Source organism: Taurulus bubalis, assembly GCF_910589615.1.
Source record: "Taurulus bubalis genome assembly, chromosome: 5".
NCBI classification, from domain to species: domain Eukaryota; kingdom Metazoa; phylum Chordata; class Actinopteri; order Perciformes; family Cottidae; genus Taurulus; species Taurulus bubalis.
Window position 1 is genome coordinate 14,362,562 of NC_136593.1, and position 13,279 is coordinate 14,375,840.

Here is a 13,279-nt window from a genome sequence, read left to right on the forward strand (position 1 = left end):
AGCTAAACTCAAAGCTTCAACTCCGTGGTAACTGATAATAATGGGTATAAAAGGATGCTACAGCAGATGAGACTTAAAAGCTTCTAACATGCTGATCATATGAAATTGTCAACAACCTTATGAAACCTATGTTTCAAATCTTAAAAGTATGTCGATGCATGATGAGCCTTGTAACGTCATGATGGCAACTATTGTACATTACAGCATATCTGAGAAGACAACATTAACATGACAGCTCATCTGTGTCATCTCTTATCTGGAGAGGGTTTTTCTTGGGGGGGAGGGGCATACTCAAAAAGATCTCCACTCAATTGATGTGCACGCTATTCTTAAACAATAAATATGTATTTGTACATATTTGATCATATATTTTTCACATGGTCTTATGAACATGGCTTTTTTCACAATACATGTACTGCGATAATGATCTTACAAGCTAATCAATCAGTATATTTACTTTAGTGTTCATTTCTAAAGCCAGAAACAACTGCACAACAACGGTTCTGCTATGCCTCCTGCATGCTTGAAACACATATTGTTAAATAAAACCTGAATAGCACCTACTGCTAACAGTTACAACACCTGTTTTTTTCCCGTAAAGAACACAATTAATTTCTACAGTATCAATAGTAACTTTGAGATGTACCCGTCCTTTAGCACCTCGACAGGCTTGATGAGAAAAAGCATGTCTCTCTAAAGCAAATATCCAAAGCCTAAAGAGACAGGTCAGACTATAGTTCATGGATTATTTTGCAGACAAATGGAAAAACGATTCCACGAGTCAGCACTAAGTATCACTTAACAAGCCAACAGCACAATCTAGCACCAAAACCTTATGAAAGGCTCCATTAGTGAAACAGTGACTCATTACTGCTGGTCCTGCTGTTAGCTCTGCAGGGTTGGATAAGAAAGCACTTTGTTAAAGGGTAGGCGCGAGTGTACAGTACAATAATGACAAGAGTAACCAAGTCTGGCTGATCAACATGCAGGAACAATGGTTTCATTTTGAAAATTCTATTACTTTTCACTTACAACCGTCCCTCATCTCACTCATTACTCAAAACAAATGAATACATCAACAGATTAAATGTAAACATCCCTTTCTCTATAAGGGCAATACCTTAAGTACAAACGCACAACTAGTAACTCTATACTACATTCCCTCAAACATAAGTGAACATAATGAAGTTATGTTGTCTTCACTCAGGTATATACGATGGGTTTCATGGCTGCTGCTTTAAAACTGACAGGTGTAAGTACACATTTTAGTTGCTCTTGGATATACATGTCGTAATGTTAAAGCTAACAATTATCATATATAGACTACGTATGCACCTATATGGACAACTTATTCAACACAGCTTCACGTATGCATGCCTCAAATCAGAAAAACAGTTTCTCAGTTCCTGATCCTGAATCACTGATTATATACAGAGACACGGACATTCAGTAACTTAGTGTAACACAGTGCAGTAAAACCTCAAGACAAGACATAGGAACTGGCAGTCCACACAGATATGGAACTATATCCCTCATCTACAATAAAAATATGATGACGTCTGACTTCTCTGCGCTAAGGGCAAAGTTTTCTTTTCAAAGTGGGTCAACCAACATTCGTCTATCACTATGTACATGCAGTGCTCCAAGGTCACACCATCTACAGAGTGTTGTGCATGACTAGCAGCCTTTAAGCTTTTACTTGTGTTAAATAAACATTCCTACAAAATGACAGAAGGTCAAATTGTTGAAGCAGGATGTCCTCTTGGGTCATTGCTACATCGGCTTGGCTTACATGCTGTATTCCAATACATTTGCACATATCACTGAAGATTAGCACTCTTTAGTTTCAGATCGTGTTCACAAAATACAACAATTTATCAATATTACATAATTAAAAACTGCACATTCAGCAGCTCCTTTGCATTGTCTTTCTATTTCTCTCATGACATTCTATAACTAGTCATATTTAGTCAGAGAACCTTGTAAACTGAGTAAATATTGTCTTCTTGCAGCAGGTAATATAGTGATATTAGTATTGTTCAGGAAAGATCAATCAAAAACAAAAATTATTAGCTTTAAATACAATAGAGACACGAAAACTCAGCATGAGTCCAAGTACAGATACACATACCTTCAGATGTGGTCATCAGCAGATGACTTGTGGATCTATTAACACAGAAAATGGCTTAATCCAAACAAATTCCCAGCACTGCTTCCTCGGAAATGGAAAACTGGTGGGATAGCTGTCAAACTTTAGTCAGCTGTTTCCATGGACATTTAGAAAAATCACATGCTGCAAAGACAAACAAAAAAAACAGCAGCAAGAAAGGGTAAGAAACGGTTTACTATGAAGGGAATTGTGACATTTTGAAACTGACAACTTCAGACATGCGGGTGACCGTCCCGATTTATTAAAATGGTATTGGACAAATCTATTCATCTTGTACAGAAGTCTCCAATAATTTCTCCAATAATTCATCTGTATTGACATGCTGTATACGCTATCTGTGATCATCATGACGATAGTTTAACTCGGTATTACTTAATTATTTTACATTTGTTGTTGATATAAAGTTGGATAGAAGTATAACCAGCATGCATTGTCAGGCAATGTCAGCAGCACAGGAGAGCAAACAAAAGTTTCCCATTAGCTGGTGTACATAGTAAAACATTTTGGAGGATAAATTCCAGATAACTATTATTGTCATATTATTAATATAATTATTATGAACATATATTATTATGAAACCGACTATACTTGTACGGGAGCCTATTGCTAGACCTTATATTTTAGGGTAATATAATTTGAATACAATAGAATACAAGTGATTACTCAACCCAAACAAACTAGTTCAGACATTTGTACAAGCTTATACGACTCTGTGGCTTAATGTCAAAAGGAAAACACTTTTTAATGTTGCACAAGCCTCCAAGGCGTTTTAGCTTAATTCATTGTGTAATGTTAATTAATAGTGCCGAATAGCCGCATGGGATTATCTGCAGGAAAGAACCACACAACTGAGAGAAAGTAATTCAACGATGATTTAACATGAACAAAAAGGTGACGTCACAGCATCACTCTGGATATATACGCGGATACAGTCATACGTGCATTCCGATGAGATCATCACCACCCAGTCAGTAGTAACAATAAAGTTTCCTTTTCTTCTAGACTATTGCATAAAACACACACTTTCATTACACCCGAGAACGTTAGTGTATTATCACCGTGCAGCTTAGGTTGGTTAATTAAATTACTTCACAGGTTACAGGTGCATCGGTGTCATTGCATGGAGGGTAACAGTAGTAACCTGGCACACGTAAACTGAACATTTTAAAAGCAAATAGTGCGAGGAAATACATCTCGTACACAATTACCTGGCAGTGTTTTTTGAGTCACGTTAATAAGTTACTGAAATTAGTCTGAGCCCAACGGTTTAACATTAGCTACAGATAAGAAGAGGATGAAATTAGCAGCTCGCTAGCCAACGTCCGTAGGCCTGTCCTCAAAAACACTCAAATACATCATACAATAGCTGGAAACATCAATGCAGTTTATCGTTTTATTGAAGGGTGGTGCTAACCGTCGTGGTAGATAAAGTCCTGAAGAATCGTTGACCCCGGTTCGATGGCTTGTCTGCGCCTCTGGTAGCTAGCAGGACCAGCTAACGTGGTGCACCGGGAGGTGTTCGTTTTACTTTACGACGCACACCGGTCCTGCTGCGCGGGGCGGGGTCACGGCGTTACGCTATGTTGTAACGTTAGTTAGGTTTACTGAACAGTTAGGCTAGCATAACACCTGTCAGAGGTTAACATGTCTAACCTTTTAAATTATGTATGCAGTTTTGGAGTATTGTTTTTTTTCAAATGGACGGATAACAAGATGGAAAACGTAAATGCCAGACCATGTTTTACAAATTGTGTTTATGTTGCTGGCTACGGATATTAAGCTAGCTTCTGATGACAGCAGCCTGTCTCTCTCATCGCCTCTAAATATGTTAATAAACAAACTGCTCATGTGCTTTAACATTCAACCAGTCAACCCCAAAATCACTGGTGACCATCACGTAATGCGATACACACACGTCCCAGGACATCCAGCAGATAACTGGTTTACCTTTTCAAATAACTTTAAAAAAAAAAAACACTCCTGTATTAAGAAGGTTTGTTGTAATCATCACATAACCACAGATGCACTTACTGCTAGACAATCCCTCTGTTAGGCCACCACACTCTTGTATCTAACATGTTATCGTGCAAGAAAGTGTCCCACCCAATTGCCACATTATTGATAAAGAGGTTGAGTCATCATTTAGGAGAAGTCCGGCCATGTCCTCCACACGTGGAATTATGTAACTCCATTTTATAGAAATGCAGAAGAATCCTGTCCAGCTGACAACATGCACCACCATGAAACCACCCCTCACAGGTGTGAACAGCTCAAAACACAACGGGTGGATTTAGAGGTATTGGGTGGCCATCTGTCACGTACTCCCACCAGGGTTTCTTAATCACACCTTGGGAGTCTTGTATTTCACGGTGGAGTATTTAAATCCGAGCTGCATCTCTCACAGCGCAGGTCTGCGTCAGCTTCGAGGTCCCTCTTTGTATTGGTATGATAATCCGGAGTTTAACTGAAGACAAAGTCTAAATTGTTCAGCTAAAAGTAGCTCAATTTAATTTGACATATATATTCTGCTCTGACCGTTGTGCTGTATTATAATCCGGCCTGGGTGTTGACTCCGAAGTTAAACCTTGACAAAGCGCACGCATCCATTTACTTTCCGTAATCACTCACATGTAACTACATTTAAACATCGCCCATGCAGACTATCCTGGGTGGCAAAACAGGCGCTTACTCGCCGCCCGGCCACTCCGCCTGTCAGTTAGCAGGCTGGCTCGGCTCAGGAGCTAAAAGACGTCGGCTCGGCTCCGCCATGGCTAGCTGCAGGCAGACGGGGCAGCTCGCCAGGCGGGCAGCGACCATTGGATAAACAAGGTCAATCAACCGGAGCCCTCGGGCAGATCGTATAACAGCATATGGAAACACATTTCATTCATAGAACGGTTCGCAAAATGTGTGTTTTGCTGGCTTCAACTTACATGGGCGCTGAGAGGATTGTGTTGATGAGCGTTCATTTCTCCCGATGGTGGAACACTCCCACGGTGACGTCAGATAGCGTGCTCGACGTCAGAACAGCTGAGCACCAACAGACAAACCTTCCCATACGACCCATGCAGGTGATGCAGTTACATTACAATATTATACGTGTATTATTATTGTTATATATGTGTACACTGAAAGGGTCCCAGGGCTGGAGCTACTTTTGGTTTGGGGAGACTCGTGTCACGTCCTTTGTTGTTTTACTGATTCAGTTTCAGTTTTTAGACCAACAAAAAATGGTCAGTAAGCTTTTTTCCCACCACAATGTTATTACAGGCACTGTTGATAAGGCTTTTAAGTATAACACGTTGAAATCATGACTATTTGTCAGCAACTATTTCGATAATACATTTTTTAAAGCAAATATTACAGAAACGCCACAGCGTTCAGCCTTGCAAACGTTCAGAAACCTGACATCTTCAGGTTTTGGACTGTGTAAAATTGTGATTCATAATTTTTCCCTATTTTCTAACATTTAGTGTAGCCCAAACAATTAATCAAGAAAATAATAGACAGATTAATCAATAATGAAAACAAGCATTCTTGCCCTAGAAACATCATTAATGCGGAGAAATAAAATGTATTGAAAATATAATGAATGACACATCATATATAATATAACATATAATACAATACTATATTAATAATCACATGAAGAAGAACAAAATAAACTGTAGGGTGAACATGGATTCAATGTTTCTAGAATCCTGCGGCCCTGGACGTCTTTACCCATCACAGTAAACAAAACAAAAACACTAAACAAAACAAAAAATCAGTAACTGTGCAGCGTACTTTGCTCTTTATTCTAGCCCCTCGTGCTAAATGCAAAGCAACAAACGTTGCCAAGAGAGTCTGTTACAGCTTTGCTGGCCAAATTTGTGAGGTTAACCAAAATGCACAAAGGAGAGTCTGTGAAGTTTCTTGCAGCCAATTTCGGCCTTTGATGAGAAGGAAAAGGATGAAATGAAGGCATGGCACATTCAATAGGCTGACGTTGATGCTGTTCAGATGGATCAGGGTGTGCAAGAGGATCAGGAAATACAGGAATGGGAGTATGCTGATGAACATAATGTTCCGGCATATAAGGGTGTGGGTAATAAAATGGCTTTTGAACTGTAGGCTTTAGAGTGGCTGCACTGGTTGTTGTGGTGGTAACGGCAGGATTTAGTTTTTTGCTCTACTTAGGAGGATATAAACAGGGTACATCTGAGGATGACCATGCTATGGTTTGGGGTGCTGGATTACAGGTATGTGTTATGAGAATGGGCAAGAAAGGATATTGAGGGGATATCAGAAACTGACTGCTGGGGAACACAAAGCTTCCCATCATGCTTAGTGGTGGAGGCCGGTGTGGTTAGCAAAGCCTTTGTGCTGGTGGCAGGAGAAGAAGGAGGAAGAGGAGGAGGAGTTGTTGGATGGAAAATTCCAGGTACCATGGGAAATTGTGGGAAAAAAGGTAATGGATACTGTGGAGACTGCGGAATCTGAGGTGGTTGGTCGGGGGAGCAGCAGTGTTCTTATTAGCAGGAAACAGAGGGCTCTTATGACCCTCCACAACACCATGGGAATGCAGAGTGTTGAGCTGCAGGTGCCTCTTGGTTTTCACCTTTAGAGCAAGTATCACCTGAGAGAAGTTATGGATGTTGTGGCAACATTGCCACTCTGTAGTGAGGGCAGGATTGTGTGGTGAAGGAATGGGCCTGGGAAACAATGGGTCTACTAACTCATCAATAAAACCCGGGACCCCCACTGACTCTGACACTTACATCCCCAGGACAATTTATTATAGTTACACATGCACAACTGTTCTCTATTAATATGCACTTGACACGACATACTTGTTTTAACACACTCTTATTTGTTTGTTTATCATATTTTATTGGAAATGTTCATGTTTTCTATTTTTTATTATGTCTTACACTATTGCACTGTGTTTATTGTTATTCACCAATCAACAAGCCAAATTCCTTGTATGTGCAACATACTTGGCAATAAACCATTTCTCATTCTGATTCTAAAGAAACTGCTCAGGATACTGCTGGGCCTGGCTATCGCCTGGAGGCTGTGGTCGACTCAATATCCGTTAATCAAAGTCATGTGACTGAGAGCTCAACATCCGCCAACAGAACAGAGAGTAAATACTTCTCATCCTGCAAGTAAACAAAGTGAGTGAATCAAAAGCATGTGTACATATCAGCTTCCATTATTAACCACAAGAGGGCCCATCATGTCTTGATCTGTATGCATGAGCCTCTGTGGCTGCAATAATGGTCAGTCCTCCAGGGAGCACTTCAGTAGCAAATCCACAACTACAGACCAATGAAAGAGACGTCCACGTGTCAGACACTGCAACAGTTTTAATAATGGATGAGAAAATAATTCTAAAGCAGTTTTTGGAAGCTAAAATGACAATATGTTAAGTCACCAACCCTTAACTTTAAGGTTATTTGCTGTGATACCACGCCATGTCTTGAGAGCTGCCACATTATGTGGTTGTGTCATTTCATGAAGACTGGGTGATCGAGAGTGGGTTAGAAGTGGTGCTCCTGCTATAAGAGACAGCACCGAGGTCTGTGAGATCATCTTCAGACCAGTCATGCTGATGCATCACTGCTGAGAGCACTGAGTTAAACTCTTCCTTCTGATGTGCAGCAGCTGGAGACTCAACCCTACCATTATAATCACTCTTAACACTGGGTGACTCTATCAGCTCTTTAGATGCAGAAACAGACTCTGTATCCAACTTCCACCAGCAGCCAACATAAGCTGGAGATAAAGTTATCGTACCACTATTCCCATCAGCGGTGTCTGCTCCCATAGCTTGTGTCCAAGAGGGAGGTGGAGGTGTGAACAGACTTTCTGCTCCAAGCTGTCCGTGGTGAAGGGTGTCGTCAATGCTGCGCCTGAGGTTAATAGGGGATGGAGGCCGCATGGCAAATTCTAAAAGAAAAAGAATAGATTCACGTTCACCATCTTTTTTTTCAGGGCAGCTATTGCTAACAGGATCAGGCTTGTATGCTGCAGTAGTGGTAGACGGTTGCTCATCATATGGGCACATCAATGTGTTGGTGAAACCTGTTCTAGATCGGTTATAGTTTGCCCAGTTACTTGTCATCAGGTCTTCCCAGGTTTTCTCTGATTTTCTTAGTGGCCCTTTCCGTATGCTGGCCAAGACTGTACCCCACAAGCTGGTCTCCTCCACCCCTTTAGGCCCTTCACTCCTGCCCTGATTGCCCCTTGATTGACCTCTAAATAGTGTCCAGAAGATCCAGGATCCCAGGATAAGTAATGAATACCCCCAAGCTAACTCAAAAATTCTGGCCCAAAAGTGACTGAGCCGTCAGCCCCAGCCAAAGTGCCTCCAGTTCCCCAGAAGCCCATAAAGCCAGAGGAGACTATACATCTGCAGGCTGAAGCACATAAACCTGAAGAAGGCGCATACTGCTGTTCTCGCTTTGCACACTTCCAAATCCCCTGTGAAGGAACCCACTGATGAGGTACAGAAGACCTGATAAGTGGATGTAGATGAGAAAAAGACTTGCCAAAGATTCCCATGCAGAATGGGAGACCCCAGCAGAGGGTGAGGGTCTGTAGCAACAGAGGAAGAGCTGGGGATAAAGTTGGAGAGAAAAGGTCTGCTAAAAGTAATGGAGTACAATGTGAAATAGCCAGCCCTCCAGCCAGTGCTGTAGCTTTATCTGGAAAAGTAATAATTTCATCCCTCTGAGTGTGACCAGAGCGAGGGCAACCTGCGCCCACAGAAGGAGCTGCAGAGGAACATTATGGAGTGCTGCCATAGTAGTAGCACGAGAGAGGATCTGACGGGTGCCATAAGGATCAAGCAGAAGGAGGACACCAGGTAGACTGTCACTCAGGATCAGGAGAGTGTTTGCCAAAATCAGGGTGTCACAGAGGGGATGAGGAAGAGTGCATGCACCTGTCAGTCCCATAACTACCAGGACTGCCATCAATATGAAAAGGCTGGCTGATCCAAAGACATGTAGTTCCCAGGCAAATGCCAGTGTGCGCCTCATGTCATCACAGAGCAGATTGGTGCTATTAGAGTTTGTGAGCACACAGGGGTCTCGGGGTCCTGCATTGTCTTGGACAGGGAGTACCAGGCTGTCCGAACCTGAAGTTGAGAGACAGTGAGCGGGAGAAGGAGGAAAAGTCTTATTTTTGATGCTGGAGAAATCAATGTGTAAACACGTATTTTGAATTAATTGTGTATTTTACTATGTAGCTAATGGAGAGTATTTTTTTAATACATTTCATAACTTAAGAAATAAGAACTGACAATATTTTGTAAGGCCTTATCATCATATCCACTTCAAGTAAATTAAGGAGGAATCATATCATCTTAATTCCCAAAATTAATCTGTAATATTTATATATTATTATATTAACTTACCATCCAGAAAATCAGCATTTACTATGGATGAATGCCTCTTCTTTAGTTGTTCCTCAGTTGTTATTCGGCTGCCTTCTTCTCTGATCTTCTCTGAGATCATGCGTCCACTGGAGAAATTGTGTCTTGAATTGAAGTATTTACTTCTGCCCTCCACAGAGTAACTGTTGCTGTCTGAATGGAAGATCAATTCACTGGCTGAGATGTCAGGGGCGTCCTGGTTTCTGCTTGTGCTTCGAATTACTCGGACTGAATCAGAGTTGTCCAGCGATTGTGAAGTTTGAATAAGGCTCCCAAGTGAGGAAAGTTACACGGTTAGCGTAACGAAGAGCCAAGATGAACACCCCATTTTTCACATTAAGTCCAAATCCCAAAATCTAGAACAACAAAGAAGACCCAGATGAACACACAGGTACATGAGACTGACATTATATAGATTACATTAATGTAACTATTTCATTCCAAAAGTAGACTTTTTTTATTATATATTAATATGATGGAGTAGTTTTCCCTGTACACTATTTTATACAATTGCAAATGAGTTGATAGTAGAAAGACTTTAAAGGTTAAGTAGAGGTGAAGAGTCACACAAATTCCCAGATAATTAATCTGGCGTGTCAATCCTGTAAAGGACAATGATTCTACTGTGTAATCCAGTGGGTTTGCACACTCCACAACATCTAAATGGTTTCTTTCAGCTAAAATACAACCCAGCTTGGCAAAAACATGGAAGTTAACAGGATGAATCAGTCTGATCAGTCTGTGAGCTTTTGGTCACAAATGTCAAGTTGCCACTTCAATGATATGCACATCCCACATGGCATTAAAGAAAAATCATATGTGATTGAAATGATGTATGATTTTGCATCATAATTTTATATGCAGCATATATTTTACAAGTCGATAGATTCCCCAAATACAACCTCTGATTACTTTAGATGAACATTATTTCTGTTGAACGACATGTTTAAGAAATGCCTTGTGTTCTAATTTACGGTTGGGAAATTGTACTCGTTGACACAAAAATAAAAAGCATTTTAAACGCTTTACAGGCAAGGTAGCCTCGAAAACAAGTGGGCGATTTTCCAACTCTAACTGTCGTTTCACAACATCACCAAAACACAATAGCCCATTGCCGAAATAATCTGTCATTTAAACTAATCAACTTTTTTTTTGTTAAATGCTCAATAGAACCAGATAAGTCAGATGCACCTGTGATTCCTTTTGCTCTTCTTTCTTTTAGTGCGTCATGGGTAGCACTCCACCTCTAGATGTTTTCTGCTTTCTGATGTGGTACAAAAAGAGCATCACAGTGAGGATTGAACCCACAATCGTACTTACACGTCGACGTCTTATTCTATTACTGCACCGGCTGGTTACTTGTCAGCCTCCCATCCTGATGTCACCTGAAAAGAACGGTTGCAAAATCAAAATACCAGGGCCAATTCTCAGGGGGGAAATTAATTGATAAGCATCTTCTGAGGGGTTATTGTCTTCACATATGTTTATTTAAAAACACACATTTACATTTTGTGCATTTAATTGATTATTAATAAAAGCCCACAAGCCTCACCTGTCGTTCCACATCTGTGTTACGGAAAATCCCTTTTCTAAAAGATTACATTAAGTAGCAGAAAATCACATGAAGTGATTATGTGAAGACAACTAGACACGCGCACTCTTGAATTGTTTCATGTCAACCCACTTGCTTAATAGCTTTAAATGTGAGGGCCAAACATGACATATGGAGAGTTGGCCAGATTGTATGCATGCTACATTAAAATATATACAAAAAGACTATCTCACAGTCACCACTTAGATAAAAGTTACTATGTTTTCAATATTATTGTAAGCAATTTTATTTTCGAAAAAATATACATGTATTACTCCCTTCACCGTTTCCACACCAGAGAGACCCTGTAGTATGCAGTGAGTGTGGGAATTAACTCTTTTTTATCCAGTGTGTAGCGGACGTCGCCTATGCGCACAGTACATCTGTGTTGGTCCACCTTAAGACGAGCAAGAGGCAGTTTGTTGTGGAGAGAACTGGGGGAGGCCCTCAGCAGCACATGCCTGGCTCTTTAAGGCAGACTGGGGAAGTTAGATTTTGTTAAAGGTACATGCATTCTAATGTTTACCATCACCAGAACATCCATGGAAAGCAATCTAACACTGCTGCAATGTGTATAATTGTTTGTGTCAATTTTAAATGACTCAACTTGGTTTCAACAGTTTTGTTGTACAGAGTCAAAGATATGGTGATAAGGGAGGTAGTCTGACCAAATAAGGTCCATTTACTAGCATCTTTCTGAGCTTTCAACGTAATTTCACAGGCATTGTGGCATTATTGTGACAGAATTCGGCAAGAAAACAATAACAATGGAAGTGAACTGTCAATTTGGTTTCCATTTTAGAGAAACACACTCAATGAGTGCTTTCAACTATGTCTGTCTGTCTATCTATCAATCTGACCATCCATATTTTCTCTTCAGTTATTAACGCCCCACTCTGACTTTGCAATGCCAGATAATAAAGTAATTAGCAGGTAAAATATAATAGTATATGGTCAGGTAATATGTTATGACTCGAAATCGCCCAATAATTGTTTGGGGGATTTTTTATTTAACAAACCAATTATGAAATATGATGAAGCATCGTTACAGAGCCTGCAACTGGTGAAATGCTGTACATACTGTAGACCTGAGCCAGCATGGCTCGTGTAAATGCCATGGTGCGCCTCTCAGAGTGGGAACTCTCGTTACCAGGACACCGCGGCGGGCCGTCACTGGCTGAGCAGTCTGGAGAGGAGTCGCGTTGTTTTTGGGGCCTAACTTCCGTCATTTTATATCTCACGGGATAAACACGGTGGACGTTTTCGCATGTGTCGCTGTGAAGTGTAGGTATTTGTAATACCACTCGGGGTTCAAATGGATACCTAAATATGCGCTTTGCTGGGGCTGTGGAACTTGTTTTACACCGTCGCGTGCGCGGATCTGAAATAAGCAGACGTCAGACCTCGCCCGCTCGCTGCTGTTACATTTTTTTTATCGCAATCTAATCACCGCATTGTTTGCGGTATTATACCGCCGCTGTACGCGCCGTTTATGTGAACGGTGTGGTGACGGTAGCTGTTAGACGTTTATCGGCTTTTTAGTTTTAAACACCGTGCCTTGGCGGAAAGGAGAGGATTTGGTTTTATTTAAGGTAGCATGACAGGATCCAGAGCCGTCGAGCTAGCTAGCTAATGTTAGCACGATGTTAGCTAGCTTCAGGTTACGTGTGCAATGAATGGACTGCTGCTTTAATATCTGTTCATCTGTGCTATGAGGAAATGTTGATTTGCATCATTTTTACAGGAATTAAATATCGCAGTGGCTTTCGGCGGTGTTAAATACAGTTAGCAGTTGCTAGCAAGAGGACTGTCCATATGGGCTGTGACCAAACAGTGCTTCGCTAACATCGGGAAGCTAACTGGCTAACTAGTTGTAACGTTGACACTATTATCATACTGTCGGGACACAAAGTCGGGCAACTGTTTCGTTTGGCGCCCTGTAAACATTTAACCAAAATCGTCGTTCGTATTATAACAATTTACCGTTCGCTAAATCTGTCACAGTGATGGCTAACTAGACAAAGTTGAAGCGTAGCTCAGTTATTGTGTTACACGCCAAAATGCACTTTGTCCCGTGCCCTATGTCCACCTATTG